The sequence below is a fragment of the Lithobates pipiens genome, unplaced genomic scaffold, assembly GCF_037356315.1.
Source record: "Lithobates pipiens isolate NorthernLeopardFrog02 unplaced genomic scaffold, aLitPip1_a1.2 Scaffold_28, whole genome shotgun sequence".
Lineage (NCBI taxonomy): Eukaryota > Metazoa > Chordata > Amphibia > Anura > Ranidae > Lithobates > Lithobates pipiens.
Window position 1 is genome coordinate 228,833,911 of NW_027507789.1, and position 17,099 is coordinate 228,851,009.

At 50.3% G+C, this 17,099-nt stretch overlaps 1 protein-coding gene across 2 annotated transcripts in view; it reads left to right on the forward strand.

The window, feature by feature from the left end:
* Nucleotides 1-17,099, forward strand: part of CEP112 (centrosomal protein 112) — a 441,731-nt gene that overhangs the window by 305,417 nt on the left and 119,215 nt on the right. The window lies entirely within an intron of this gene.

Here is a 17,099-nt window from a genome sequence, read left to right on the forward strand (position 1 = left end):
CCTTTATAAGGCCACCTACTCGAGCAGGGGTTGCCCACAAAAGTTTGACAAGGTGTGGACCTGTTGGTTGGATGATACCACTACGGCAACTGATGTAGTGATTGACCCATAATCCTTCATTGAGGTCATAATGGGCTGTTAGGCTGCCCAAATGCTCCTATGCTATTTTATTCTGTACGTATAACACTTAGCACGACACCTCCTGCAATAACCTCTCCCCACATTGGGGGTTAGCTAGATAACGTTGTATTGTTTTGACCTGTCCTGATGCGGCCGTTGCTGCATAAGTGACAGACCATATGTTAAGAGACTGTGTCCATATGTGGCCTGTTGCTGCATTTAACGGTTTGCCCCTGCGTGGGTACTGCTTGGCCCCTGCGTGGGCAATTGATGTGCTGATGAAAATTCAATAAAAACGATTTTATAAAAAAAAAAATAAAACTCATGTACATAAGTATCACAGGCTCCTCCCATATACATATGTATTACAGACTCCTCCCATATACATATGTATCACAGACTCCTCCCATGTACATAAGTATCACAGGCTCCTCCCATGTACATAAGTATCACAGACTCCTCCCATGTACATAAGTATCACAGGCTCCTCCCATGTACATAAGTATCACAGGCTCCTCCCATGTACATAAGTATCACAGACTCCTCCCATGTACATAAGTATCACAGGCTCCTCCCATGTACATAAGTATCACAGGCTCCTCCCATGTACATAAGTATCACAGACTCCTCCCATGTACATAAGTATCACAGGCTCCTCCCATGTACATAAGTATCACAGGCTCCTCCCATGTACATAAGTATCACAGGCTCCTCCCATGTACATAAGTATCACAGGCTCCTCCCATGTACATAAGTAGCACAGGCTCCTCCTATGTACATAAGTAGCACAGGCTCCTCCCATGTACATAAGTATCACAGTCTTTGCTCTTTACTTTGGTGAAGCTCCTTTGGCACCAATCACAGCCTCCAGTCTTGGTGAGTATGATGCTACAAGCTTGGAACTCCTATTTTTGGGCAGTTTCTCCCATTCCTCTTTGTAGGACCTCTCAAGCTCCATCAGGTTGGATGGGGAGGGTCGGTGCACAGCCATCTCCAGATCTCTCCAAAGATGTTCAATCGGGTTCAAGTCCGGGCTCTGGCTGGACCACTCAGGGACATTCACAGAGTTGTCCGGTAGCCACTCCTGTTATCTTGGCTGTGTGCTTAGGGTCGTTGTCCTGTTGGAAGATGAACCTTCACCCCAGTCTGAGGTCCAGAGCGCTCTGCAGCAGGTTTTCATCAAGGATGTCTCACAGTTTCTGCTGCTGAAAAACCTCTCCACAGTCTGATGCTGCCACCACCATGCTTCACGGTAGGGATGGTATTGGCCAGGTGATGAGTGGTGCCTGGTTTCCTCCAGACATGACACTTACCATTCAGGCCAAAGAGATCAATCTCTGTTTCATCAGACCGGAGAACTTTATTTCTCATGGTCTGAGAGTCCTTCAGGTGCCTTTTGGCAAACTCCAGGTGGGTTGTCAGGTGCATTTTACTGAGGAGTGGTTTCCGTCTGGTCACTCTACCGTACACTCTGATTGGTGGAATCTGCAGAGATGGTTCTTCTGGAAGGTTCTCCTCTCTCTACAGAGAAACGCTGAAGCTTTCTCCCCCGATCAATTCGTTTTGCCGGGCGGCCCGCTCTAGGAAGAGTCCCGGTGGTTCCAAATTTCTACCATTTACAGATGATGGAGACCACTGAGCTCATTGGGACCTTCAATACTGCAGAAATGTTCCTGTCCCCTTCCCCCGATCTGTGCCTCCATACAATCCGGTCTCCGAGGTCTACAGACAATTCCTTGGACTTCATGGCTTGGATTGTGCTCTGACATGCACTGTTACCTGTGGGACCTTCTATAGACAGGTGTGTGCCTTTCCAATCATGTCCAATCACCTGAATTTACCACAAGTGACCTCCAAAGTTGTGGAAACCTCAAGGATGATCAATGGAAACAGGAGGAACCTGAGCTCAATTTTGTGTGTCATGACAAAAGCGGTGATACTTGTGTATGAGTTGTTTTTTTCATTTTTTATTTTGAATAAATTTGCAAATTCAAAGTTCTTTCACGTTGTCATTATGGGGGATTGTTTGCAGAACTTTGAGGGAAATAATGAATTGAATCCATTTTGGAATTGAGAAAAAAAGCCCTGGATACATTTATATAGTCTTATGCCGCGTACACACGACCGGACTTTCCGAGGGACTAGGTCCAATGGTCTTTCCGATGGACTTTTCGGCTGAGTTCTGATGGACTTCCGGAATGAACGGACTTGGCCACACACAATCACACCAAAGTCAGACGGATTGGAACGTGATGACGTACGGCCGGACTAGAATAAGGAAGTTCATAGCCAGTAGCCAATAGCTGCCCTAGCGTCGGTTTTTTGTCCATCGGACCAGCATACACACGAGCGAATTTCTCGGTAGGAACTGGGTCTGGCGGAGTTCCGGCAGAAAAATTTGAAACATGTTCCATTTCTAAAGTCTGTTGGATTTTGGCAAATCAAAAGTCCGCTGCAGCCCACACACGATCGAATGGGCTGCCGGAATTGTTCTGTCGGACCTTTGATGTCAAAAAGTCCAGTCGTGTGTACGGGGCATTATAAATACAAGCGGCTCTTTGGTGGCAACCATAATGCTGATGCCGCCTGCGAAGAAATTGAGTTGGACTCTCCTGGTCTGCTGGTATGGGGCCGGTCGCTATACTCTAGATGGGAACTGATGTCACGTCCTCGGTGTGTAATTCTGGAGATAGGTTGTATGGACCTGGTCACTATACTTTAGATGGGAACTGATGTCACGTCCTTGGTGTGTAATTCTGGAGATAGGTTGTATGGGGCCGGTCGCTATACTCTAGATGGGAACTGATGTCACGTCCTCGGTGTGTAATTCTGGAGATAGGTTGTATGGGGCCGGTCGCTATACTTTAGATGGGAACTGATGTCACGTCCTCAGTGTGTAATTCTGGAGATAGGTTGTATGGACCTGGTCACTATACTTTAGATGGGAACTGATGTCACGTCCTTGGTGTGTAATTCTGGAGATAGGTTGTATGGGGCCGGTCGCTATACTCTAGATGGGAACTGATGTCACGTCCTCGGTGTGTAATTCTGGAGATAGGTTGTATGGAGCCGGTCGCTATACTTTAGATGGGAACTGATGTCACGTCCTCGGTGTGTAATTCTGGAGATAGGTTGTATGGAGCCGGTCGCTATACTTTAGATGGGAACTGATGTCACGTCCTCGGTGTGTAATTCTGGAGATAGGTTGTATGGGGCCGGTCGCTATACTCTAGATGGGAACTGATGTCACGTCCTCGGTGTGTAATTCTGGAGATAGGTTGTATGGAGCCGGTCGCTATACTTTAGATGGGAACTGATGTCACGTCCTCGGTGTGTAATTCTGGAGATAGGTTGTATGGGGCCGGTCGCTATACTCTAGATGGGAACTGATGTCATGTCCTCGGTGTGTAATTCTGGAGATAGGTTGTATGGGGCCGGTCGCTATACTCTAGATGGGAACTGATGTCACGTCCTCGGTGTGTAATTCTGGAGATAGGTTGTATGGGGCCGGTCGCTATACTCTAGATGGGAACTGATGTCACGTCCTCGGTGTGTAATTCTGGAGATAGGTTGTATGGGGCCGGTCGCTATACTCTAGATGGGAACTGATGTCACGTCCTCGGTGTGTAATTCTGGAGATAGGTTGTATGGGGCCGGTCGCTATACTCTAGATGGGAACTGATGTCACGTCCTCGGTGTGTAATTCTGGAGATAGGTTGTATGGGGCCGGTCGCTATACTCTAGATGGGAACTGATGTCACGTCCTCGGTGTGTAATTCTGGAGATAGGTTGTATGGGGCCAGTCGCTATACTCTAGATGGGAACTGATGTCACGTCCTCGGTGTGTAATTCTGGAGATAGGTTGTATGGGGCCGGTCGCTATACTCTAGATGGGAACTGATGTCACGTCCTCGGTGTGTAATTCTGGAGATAGGTTGTATGGGGCCGGTCGCTATACTCTAGATGGGAACTGATGTTACGTCCTCGGTGTGTAATTCTGGAGATAGGTTGTATGGGGCTGGTCGCTATACTCTAGATGGGAACTGATGTCACGTCCTCGGTGTGTAATTCTGGAGATAGGTTGTATGGAGCCGTTCGCTATACTCTAGATGGGAACTGATGTCACGTCCTCGGTGTGTAATTCTGGAGATAGGTTGTATGGGGCCGGTCGCTATACTCTAGATGGGAACTGATGTCACATCCTCGGTGTGTAATTCTGGAGATAGGTTGTATGGAGCCGGTCGCTATACTTTAGATGGGAACTGATGTCACGTCCTCGGTGTGTAATTCTGGAGATAGGTTGTATGGAGCCGGTCGCTATACTCTAGATGGGAACTGATGTCACGTCCTCGGTGTGTAATTCTGGAGATAGGTTGTATGGAGCCGGTCGCTATACTTTAGATGGGAACTGATGTCATGTCCTCGTGTGTAATTCTGGAGATAGGTTGTATGGGGCCGGTCGCTATACTTTAGATGGGAACTGATGTCATGTCCTCGGTGTGTAATTCTGGAGATAGGTTGTATGGAGCCGGTCGCTATACTTTAGATGGGAACTGATGTCACGTCCTCGTGTGTAATTCTGGAGATAGGTTGTATGGGGCCGGTCGCTATACTTTAGATGGGAACTGATGTCACGTCCTCGGTGTGTAATTCTGGAGATAGGTTGTATGGAGCCGGTCGCTATACTCTAGATGGGAACTGATGTCACGTCCTTGGTGTGTAATTCTGGAGATAGGTTGTATGGAGCCGGTCACTATACTTTAGATGGGAACTGATGTCACGTCCTTGGTGTGTAATTCTGGAAATAGGTTGTATGGGGCCGGTCGCTATACTTTAGATGGGAACTGATGTCACATCCTCGGTGTGTAATTCTGGAGATAGGTTGTATGGGGCCGGTCGCTATACTTTAGATGGGAACTGATGTCATGTCCTCGGTGTGTAATTCTGGAGATAGGTTGTATGGGGCCGGTCGCTATACTTTAGATGGGAACTGATGTCACGTCCTCAGTGTGTAATTCTGGAGATAGGTTGTATGGACCTGGTCACTATACTTTAGATGGGAACTGATGTCACGTCCTTGGTGTGTAATTCTGGAGATAGGTTGTATGGAGCCGGTCGCTATACTTCAGATGGGAACTGATGTCACGTCCTCGGTGTGTAATTCTGGAGATAGGTTGTATGGAGCCGGTCGCTATACTTCAGATGGGAACTGATGTCACGTCCTCGGTGTGTAATTCTGGAGATAGGTTGTATGGAGCCGGTCGCTATACTTTAGATGGGAACTGATGTCACGTCCTCGGTGTGTAATTCTGGAGATAGGTTGTATGGAGCCGGTCGCTATACTCTAGATGGGAACTGATGTCACGTCCTCGGTGTGTAATTCTGGAGATAGGTTGTATGGGGCCGGTCGCTATACTCTAGATGGGAACTGATGTCACATCCTCGGTGTGTAATTCTGGAGATAGGTTGTATGGACCGGTCGCTATACTTTAGATGGGAACTGATGTCACGTCCTCGGTGTGTAATTCTGGAGATAGGTTGTATGGAGCCGGTCGCTATACTTTAGATGGGAACTGATGTCACGTCCCGGGTGTGTAATTCTGGAGATAGGTTGTATGGAGCCGGTTGCTATACTCTAGATGGGAACTGATGTCACGTCCTCGGTGTGTAATTCTGGAGATAGGTTGTATGGGGCCGGTCGCTATACTCTAGATGGGAACTGATGTCACATCCTCGGTGTGTAATTCTGGAGATAGGTTGTATGGGGCCGGTCGCTATACTCTAGATGGGAACTGATGTCACGTCCTCGGTGTGTAATTCTGGAGATAGGTTGTATGGGGCCGGTCGCTATACTCTAGATGGGAACTGATGTCACATCCTCGGTGTGTAATTCTGGAGATAGGTTGTATGGGGCCGGTCGCTATACTCTAGATGGGAACTGATGTCACATCCTCGGTGTGTAATTCTGGAGATAGGTTGTATGGGGCTGGTCGCTATACTCTAGATGGGAACTGATGTCACGTCCTCGGTGTGTAATTCTGGAGATAGGTTGTATGGAGCCGGTCGCTATACTTTAGATGGGAACTGATGTCACGTCCTCGGTGTGTAATTCTGGAGATAGGTTGTATGGGGCTGGTCGCTATACTCTAGATGGGAACTGATGTCACGTCCTCGGTGTGTAATTCTGGAGATAGGTTGTATGGAGCCGGTCGCTATACTCTAGATGGGAACTGATGTCACGTCCTCGGTGTGTAATTCTGGAGATAGGTTGTATGGGGCCGGTCGCTATACTTTAGATGGGAACTGATGTCACGTCCTCGGTGTGTAATTCTGGAGATAGGTTGTATGGAGCCGGTCGCTATACTCTAGATGGGAACTGATGTCACGTCCTCGGTGTGTAATTCTGGAGATAGGTTGTATGGACCGGTCGCTATACTTTAGATGGGAACTGATGTCACGTCCTCGGTGTGTAATTCTGGAGATAGGTTGTATGGGGCCGGTCGCTATACTTTAGATGGGAACTGATGTCACGTCCTCGGTGTGTAATTCTGGAGATAGGTTGTATGGAGCCGGTCGCTATACTCTAGATGGGAACTGATGTCACGTCCTCGGTGTGTAATTCTGGAGATAGGTTGTATGGGGCCGGTCGCTATACTTTAGATGGGAACTGATGTCACGTCCTCGGTGTGTAATTCTGGAGATAGGTTGTATGGAGCCGGTCGCTATACTTCAGATGGGAACTGATGTCACGTCCTCGGTGTGTAATTCTGGAGATAGGTTGTATGGAGCCGGTCGCTATACTTTAGATGGGAACTGATGTCACGTCCTCGGTGTGTAATTCTGGAGATAGGTTGTATGGAGCCGGTCGCTATACTCTAGATGGGAACTGATGTCACGTCCTCGGTGTGTAATTCTGGAGATAGGTTGTATGGGGCCGGTCGCTATACTCTAGATGGGAACTGATGTCACATCCTCGGTGTGTAATTCTGGAGATAGGTTGTATGGACCGGTCGCTATACTTTAGATGGGAACTGATGTCACGTCCTCGGTGTGTAATTCTGGAGATAGGTTGTATGGAGCCGGTCGCTATACTTTAGATGGGAACTGATGTCACGTCCTCGGTGTGTAATTCTGGAGATAGGTTGTATGGGACCGGTCGCTATACTCTAGATGGGAACTGATGTCACGTCCTCGGTGTGTAATTCTGGAGATAGGTTGTATGGAGCCGGTCGCTATACTCTAGATGGGAACTGATGTCACGTCCTCGGTGTGTAATTCTGGAGATAGGTTGTATGGGGCCGGTCGCTATACTTTAGATGGGAACTGATGTCACGTCCTCGGTGTGTAATTCTGGAGATAGGTTGTATGGAGCCGGTCGCTATACTCTAGATGGGAACTGATGTCACGTCCTCGGTGTGTAATTCTGGAGATAGGTTGTATGGGGCCGGTCGCTATACTTTAGATGGGAACTGATGTCACGTCCTCGGTGTGTAATTCTGGAGATAGGTTGTATGGAGCCGGTCGCTATACTCTAGATGGGAACTGATGTCACGTCCTCGGTGTGTAATTCTGGAGATAGGTTGTATGGGGCCGGTCGCTATACTCTAGATGGGAACTGATGTCACGTCCTCGGTGTGTAATTCTGGAGATAGGTTGTATGGAGCCGGTCGCTATACTCTAGATGGGAACTGATGTCACGTCCTCGGTGTGTAATTCTGGAGATAGGTTGTATGGGGCCGGTCGCTATACTCTAGATGGGATCTGATGTCACGTCCTCGGTGTGTAATTCTGGAGATAGGTTGTATGGGGCCGGTCGCTATACTCTAGATGGGAACTGATGTCACGTCCTCGGTGTGTAATTCTGGAGATAGGTTGTATGGAGCCGGTCGCTATACTCTAGATGGGAACTGATGTCACGTCCTCGGTGTGTAATTCTGGAGATAGGTTGTATGGGGCCGGTCGCTATACTCTAGATGGGATCTGATGTCACGTCCTCGGTGTGTAATTCTGGAGATAGGTTGTATGGGGCCGGTCGCTATACTCTAGATGGGATCTGATGTCACGTCCTCGGTGTGTAATTCTGGAGATAGGTTGTATGGACCGGTCGCTATACTCTAGATGGGATCTCACCAGTCATGTGACTTCTCTCGGCTCCAGTAATGACATTCTGCTCTGTAAGGATGACAGACCGGCAATAATATTCTCTTCACCTCCAGATATGGATTTAGAAAATGGGTTTAATAATAGATTAACTTTGTCTGACGGGCTGCAATTAGTGGAACGTTGAGACAATTGGGGGATTTAATGATAATCCCAGTGGGGAGTTATTAGTTCCTTTGTGCTCCAGTAATTGTTGGCATTTTAGTGACATTAAGAAAAGCGCATTTCTGTACGGAGGTGTCGGGTTCCGTGTTCCCCGACTGCCATCTCAGAGATAATACCGGGACACGTACAGAGATGTCAGAGCGTTCATCCTGTGGTAACATGATTGGGGTTTATTACCTGGGAATTCAGTGATGTGTGCCGAGAGGGATGGATTGCAAGCTCTTCTAGAGCCTCAATAATAATGTGCGAAACAATGACACTGACACTTGGGGGTCCCAGAACAATGACACACTGACACTTGGGGGTTCCAGAACAATGACACACTGACACTTGGGGGTCCCAGAACAATGACACCCTGACACTTGGGGGTCCCAGAACAATGACACACTGACAATTGGGGGTCCAGAACAATGACACACTGACACTTGGGGGTCCAGAACAATGACACACTGACACTTGGGGGTCCAGAACAATGACACCCTGACACTTGGGGGTCCAGAACAATGACACCCTGACACTTGGGGGTCCAGAACAATGACACGCTGACACTTGGGGGTCCAGAACAATGACACCCTGACACTTGGGGGTGCAGAACAATGACACCCTGACACTTGGGGGTCCCAGAACAATGACACCCTGACACTTGGGGGTCCAGAACAATGACACGCTGACACTTGGGGGTCCAGAACAATGACACCCTGACACTTGGGGGTCCAGAACAATGACACGCTGACACTTGGGGGTCCAGAACAATGACACACTGACACTTGGGGGTCCCAGAACAATGACACACTGACACTTGGGGGTTCCAGAACAATGACACACTGACACTTGGGGGTCCCAGAACAATGACACACTGACACTTGGGGGTCCCAGAACAATGACACACTGACACTTGGGGGTCCAGAACAATGACACACTGACACTTGGGGGTCCCAGAACAATGACACACTGACACTTGGGGGTCCAGAACAATGACACCCTGACACTTGGGGGTCCAGAACAATGACACCCTGACACTTGGGGGTCCAGAACAATGACACGCTGACACTTGGGGGTCCAGAACAATGACACCCTGACACTTGGGGGTGCAGAACAATGACACCCTGACACTTGGGGGTCCCAGAACAATGACACCCTGACACTTGGGGGTCCAGAACAATGACACGCTGACACTTGGGGGTCCAGAACAATGACACCCTGACACTTGGGGGTGCAGAACAATGACACGCTGATACTTGGGGATCCAGAACAATGACACACTGACACTTGGGGGTCCAGAACAATGACACACTGACACTTGGGGGTCCAGAACAATGACACACTGACACTTGGGGATCCAGAACAATGACACCCTGACACTTGGGGGTCCCAGAACAATGACACCCTGACACTTGGGGGTCCAGAACAATGACACGCTGACACTTGGGGGTCCAGAACAATGACACCCTGACACTTGGGGGTGCAGAACAATGACACACTGACACTTGGGGATCCAGAACAATGACACCCTGACACTTGGGGGTCCCAGAACAATGACACACTGACACTTGGGGGTCCAGAACAATGACACACTGACACTTGGGGGTCCAGAACAATGACACACTGACACTTGGGGGTCCCAGAACAATGACACACTGACACTTGGGGGTCCAGAACAATGACACACTGACACTTGGGGATCCAGAACAATGACACCCTGACACTTGGGGGTCCCAGAATAATGACACACTGACACTTGGGGATCCAGAACAATGACGCACTGACACTTGGGGATCCAGAACAATGACACCCTGACACTTGGGGGTCCCAGAATAATGACACACTGACACTTGGGGATCCAGAACAATGACACACTGACACTTGGGGATCCAGAACAATGACACACTGACACTTGGGGGTCCCAGAGCAATGACACACTGACACTTGGGGGTTCCAGAACAATGACACCCTGACACTTGGGGGTCCAGAACAATGACACACTGACAGTTGGGGATCCAGAACAATGACACACTGACAATTGGGGGTCCAGAACAATGACACACTGACACTTGGGGATCCAGAACAATGACACACTGACACTTGGGGGATCCAGAACAATGACACCCCTACACTTGGGGATCCAGAACAATGACACCCTGACACTTGGGGGTCCCAGAACAATGACACACTGACACTTGGGGGTCCAGAACAATGACACCCTGACACTTGGGGTCCCAGAACAATGACACCCTGACACTTGGGGGTCCCAGAACAATGACACACTGACACTTGGGGGTCCAGAACAATGACACCCTGACACTTGGGGGTCCAGAACAAAGACACGCTGACACTTGGGGGTCCAGAACAATGACACACTGACACTTGGGGGTCCCAGAACAATGACACACTGACACTTGGGGGTCCCAGAACAATGACACACTGACACTTGGGGGTCCAGAACAATGACACACTGACACTTGGGGATCCAGAACAATGACACCCTGACACTTGGGGGTCCCAGAACAATGACACGCTGACACTTGGGGGTCCAGAACAATGACACACTGACACTTGGGGATCCAGAACAATGGCACCCTGACACTTGGGGGTCCCAGAACAATGACGCACTGACACTTGGGGGATCCAGGACAATGGCACCCTGACACTTGGGGTCCCAGAACAATGACACACTGACACTTGAGGGTCCCAGAACAATGACACACTGACACTTGGGGTCCCAGAACAATGACACCCTGACACTTGGGGGTCCCAGAATAATGACACACTGACACTTGGGGATCCAGAACAATGACACACTGACACTTGGGGGTCCAGAACAATGACACACTGACACTTGGGGGTCCCAGAACAATGACACACTGACACTTGGGGGATCCAGAACAATGACACACTGACACTTGGGGATCCAGAACAATGACACCCTGACACTTGGGGGTCCCAGAATAATGACACACTGACACTTGGGGGTCCCAGAACAATGACACACTGACACTTGGGGGTTCCAGAACAATGACACGCTGACACTTGGGGGTCCAGAACAAAGACACGCTGACACTTGGGGGTCCAGAACAATGACACCCTGACACTTGGGGGGTCCAGAACAATGACACACTGACACTTGGGGGTCCAGAACAATGACACACTGACACTTGGGGGATCCAGAACAATGACACCCCGACACTTGGGGATCCAGAACAATGACACCCTGACACTTGGGGGTCCCAGAACAATGACACACTGACACTTGGGGGTCCAGAACAATGACACCCCGACACTTGGGGATCCAGAACAATGACACCCTGACACTTGGGGGTCCCAGAACAATGACACGCTGACACTTGGGGGTCCAGAACAATGACACACTGACACTTGGGGGTCCCAGAACAATGACACCCTGACACTTGGGGGTTCCAGAACAATGACACACTGACACTTGGGGATCCAGAACAATGACACACTGACAGTTGGGGATCCAGAACAATGACACACTGACACTTGGGGGTCCAGAACAATGACACGCTGACACTTGGGGGTCCAGAACAATGACACACTGACACTTGGGGATCCAGAACAATGACACACTGACACTTGGGGGTCCCAGAACAATGACACACTGACACTTGGGGGATCCAGAACAATGACACACTGACACTTGGGGATCCAGAACAATGACACACTGACGCTTGGGGGATCCAGAACAATGACACACGACACTTGGGGGTCCCAGAACAATCACACACTGACACTTGGGGGTCCAGAACAATGACACACTGACACTTGGGGGTCCAGAACAATGACACACTGACACTTGGGGGTCCAGAACAATGACACACTGACACTTGGGGGATCCAGAACAATGACACCCCGACACTTGGGGATCCAGAACAATGACACCCTGACACTTGGGGGTCCCAGAACAATGACACACTGACACTTGGGGGTCCAGAACAATGACACACTGACACTTGGGGGTCCCAGAACAATGACAAACTGACACTTGGGGGTCCAGAACAATGACACACTGACACTTGGGGGTCCAGAACAATGACACACTGACACTTGGGGGTCCCAGAACAATGACACACTGACACTTGGGGGTCCCAGAACAATGACACACTGACACTTGGGGGATCCAGAACAATGATACACTGACACTTGGGGGTCCAGAACAATGACACACTGACACTTGGAGGTCCCAGAACAATGACACCCTGACACTTGGGGGTCCCAGAACAATGACACGCTGACACTTGGGGGTCCAGAACAATGACACACTGACACTTGGGGATCCAGAACAATGGCACCCTGACACTTGGGGGTCCCAGAACAATGACACACTGACACTTGGGGGATCCAGAACAATGGCACACTGACACTTGGGGTCCCAGAACAATGACACCCTGACACTTGGGGGTCCCAGAATAATGACACACTGACACTTGGGGGTCCAGAACAATGACACACTGACACTTGGGGCTCCCAGAACAATGACACACTGACACTTGGGGGATCCAGAACAATGACACACTGACACTTGGGGATCCAGAACAATGACACCCTGACACTTGGGGGTCCCAGAATAATGACACACTGACACTTGGGGGTCCCAGAACAATGACACACTGACACTTGGGGGTTCCAGAACAATGACACGCTGACACTTGGGGGTCCAGAACAATGACACCCTGACACTTGGTGGGTCCAGAACAATGACACGCTGACACTTGGGGGTCCAGAACAAAGACACGCTGACACTTGGGGGTCCAGAACAATGACACCCTGACACTTGGGGGGTCCAGAACAATGACACACTGACACTTGGGGGTCCAGAACAATGACACACTGACACCTGGGGGTCCCAGAACAATGACACCCTGACACTTGGGGGTCCAGAACAAAGACACGCTGACACTTGGGGGTCCAGAACAATGACACACTGACACTTGGGGGATCCAGAACAATGACACACTGACACTTGGGGATCCAGAACAATGACACCCTGACAATTGGGGGTCCCAGAACAATGACACACTGACACTTGGAGGTCCAGAACAATGACACCCTGACACTTGGGGGTCCAGAACAAAGACACGCTGACACTTGGGGATCCAGAACAATGACACCCTGACAATTGGGGGTCCAGAACAATGACACCCTGACACTTGGGGGTCCAGAACAATGACACACGACACTTGGAGGTCCAGAACAATGACACCCTGACACTTGGGGGTCCAGAACAAAGACACGCTGACACTTGGGGGTCCAGAACAATGACACACTGACACTTGGGGGTCCAGAACAAAGACACGCTGACACTTGGGGGTCCAGAACAATGACACACTGACACTTGGGGGTCCAGAACAAAGACACGCTGACACTTGGGGGATCCAGAACAATGACACACTGACACTTGGGGGTCCAGAACAAAGACACGCTGACACTTGGGGGTCCAGAACAATGACACGCTGACACTTGGGGGTCCAGAACAATGACACCCTGACAATTGGGGGTCCAGAACAATGACACGCTGACACTTGGGGGTCCAGAACAATGACACCCTGACAGTTGGGGGTCCAGAACAATGACACCCTGACAGTTGGGGGTCCAGAACAATGACACGCTGACACTTGGGGGTCCAGAACAATGACACGCTGACACTTGGGGGTCCAGAACAATGACACACTGACACTCGGGGGTCCAGAACAATGACACACTGACACTCGGGGGTCCAGAACAATGACACACTGACACTCGGGGGTCCAGAACAATGACACGCTGACACTTGGGGGTCCAGAACAATGACACCCTGACAATTGGGGGTCCAGAACAATGACACCCTGACACTTGGGGGTCCAGAACAATGACACGCTGACACTTGGGGGTCCAGAACAATGACACCCTGACACTTGGGGGTCCAGAACAATGACACACTGACACTTGGGGGTCCAGAACAATGACACGCTGACACTTGGGGGTCCAGAACAATGACACGCTGACACTCGGGGGTCCAGAACAATGACACGCTGACACTCGGGGGTCCAGAACAATGACACCCTGACAATTGGGGGTCCAGAACAATGACACACTGACACTTGGGGGTCCAGAACAATGACACACTGACACTTGGGGGTCCAGAACAATGACACACTGACACTTGGGGGTCCAGAACAATGACACACTGACACTTGGGGGTCCAGAACAATGACACACTGACACTTGGGGGTCCAGAACAATGACACGCTGACACTTGGGGGTCCAGAACAATGACACGCTGACACTTGGGGGTCCAGAACAATGACACGCTGACACTTGGGGGTCCAGAACAATGACACACTGACACTCGGGGGTCCAGAACAATGACACGCTGACACTTGGGGGTCCAGAACAATGACACGCTGACACTTGGGGGTCCAGAACAATGACACCCTGACAATTGGGGGTTCAGAACAATGACACCCTGACACTTGGGGGTCCAGAACAATGACACACTGACACTTGGGGGTCCAGAACAATGACACACTGACACTTGGGGGTCCAGAACAATGACACGCTGACACTTGGGGGTCCAGAACAATGACACACTGACACTTGGGGGTCCAGAACAATGACACGCTGACACTTGGGGGTCCAGAACAATGACACACTGACACTCGGGGGTCCAGAACAATGACACACTGACACTCGGGGGTCCAGAACAATGACACACTGACACTCGGGGGTCCAGAACAATGACACGCTGACACTTGGGGGTCCAGAACAATGACACGCTGACACTTGGGGGTCCAGAACAATGACACCCTGACAATTGGGGGTCCAGAACAATGACACCCTGACACTTGGGGGTCCAGAACAATGACACGCTGACACTTGGGGGTCCAGAACAATGACACGCTGACACTTGGGGGTCCAGAACAATGACACACTGACACTTGGGGGTCCAGAACAATGACACGCTGACACTTGGGGGTCCAGAACAATGACACGCTGACACTCGGGGGTCCAGAACAATGACACGCTGACACTTGGGGGTCCAGAACAATGACACCCTGACAATTGGGGGTCCAGAACAATGACACACTGACACTTGGGGGTCCAGAACAATGACACACTGACACTTGGGGGTCCAGAACAATGACACACTGACACTTGGGGGTCCAGAACAATGACACACTGACACTTGGGGGTCCAGAACAATGACACACTGACACTTGGGGGTCCAGAACAATGACACGCTGACACTTGGGGGTCCAGAACAATGACACGCTGACACTTGGGGGTCCAGAACAATGACACGCTGACACTTGGGGGTCCAGAACAATGACACACTGACACTCGGGGGTCCAGAACAATGACACGCTGACACTTGGGGGTCCAGAACAATGACACGCTGACACTTGGGGGTCCAGAACAATGACACCCTGACAATTGGGGGTCCAGAACAATGACACCCTGACACTTGGGGGTCCAGAACAATGACACACTGACACTTGGGGGTCCAGAACAATGACACACTGACACTTGGGGGTCCAGAACAATGACACGCTGACACTTGGGGGTCCAGAACAATGACACACTGACACTTGGGGGTCCAGAACAATGACACGCTGACACTTGGGGGTCCAGAACAATGACATCAAACAATGACTTGAGGGTCTCAGAACAGTGACAAGTTTAAAAGCCCCTAGAAGCTCTTACACTTTTACAGTTCTAACGACCCCACAAAATCTACAATGGGACATCTACAAACATATGAGGCCTGTGTACAGCTGGATCTGGTATTCTGGGTCCTTGGCGCACAAGGGAACTAATTTGTGAAGAGTCCCAGGGGCTGTAGGGTCCCCTCTCATGGTGGCTCTTGTGTTTTTGCCATCACTGTAGTCAGGCAGATTTGAACTGCCCCTCATCCTCCTGATGGTCACTGCCATGGCATGGAGGAGGGGCTACCCTGCCCTGCACCTCCTTCCAGAGATCATGTGACCAGAGGTGGGTGTTCTGTCATCTCCGTGATTCCCACCATCACCAAAAGCCCCATTTTCTTTTTCACTTTAAGGACAAATACAAAAACATGGAGGAGCTGGTAATATGGCGAGGCCTGGCAGCGTGGTCATTTGGCAGCGTGGTCATTTGGCAGCGTGGTCATTTGGCAGCGTCGGTTTGCAAGTCAGCGAATAGTTGTATCCTCCAGGCGGAGAGGGTGACGTGGGCGTCCGCAGAGCGGAGATGAAGGGGTTAATGGCGAGCTGTTTTCCTCCAATAACGGAGTCTTGTAATCAAAGCGTGTTATTCTTTCCTCTCCGGCATTCTTTGGATGCTCTTCCAGCTCTGAACACACTTTGATGTTTGCTTTCCTAAGGAAACTTTTATAGCTTTACATAAAAAGAGAAAGAGAAGGAGAGGAGCCTGCGGAGGAGAGAACGGGGCCACTGTGTGTGTGTGTGTGCCATTGTGTGTGTGCGCCACTGTGTGTGTGTGCGCTATTGTGTGTGTGTGCGCCACTATGGATTGTGTGTGTTTGCGCTATTGTGTGTGTGTGCGCCACTGTGTGTGTGTGTGTGCTCTATTGTGTGTGTGTGTGTGCGCCACTGTGTGTGTGTGTGTGTGTGTGTGTGTGTGTGTGCGCCACTGTGTGTGTGTGTTTATTACAGGTACTT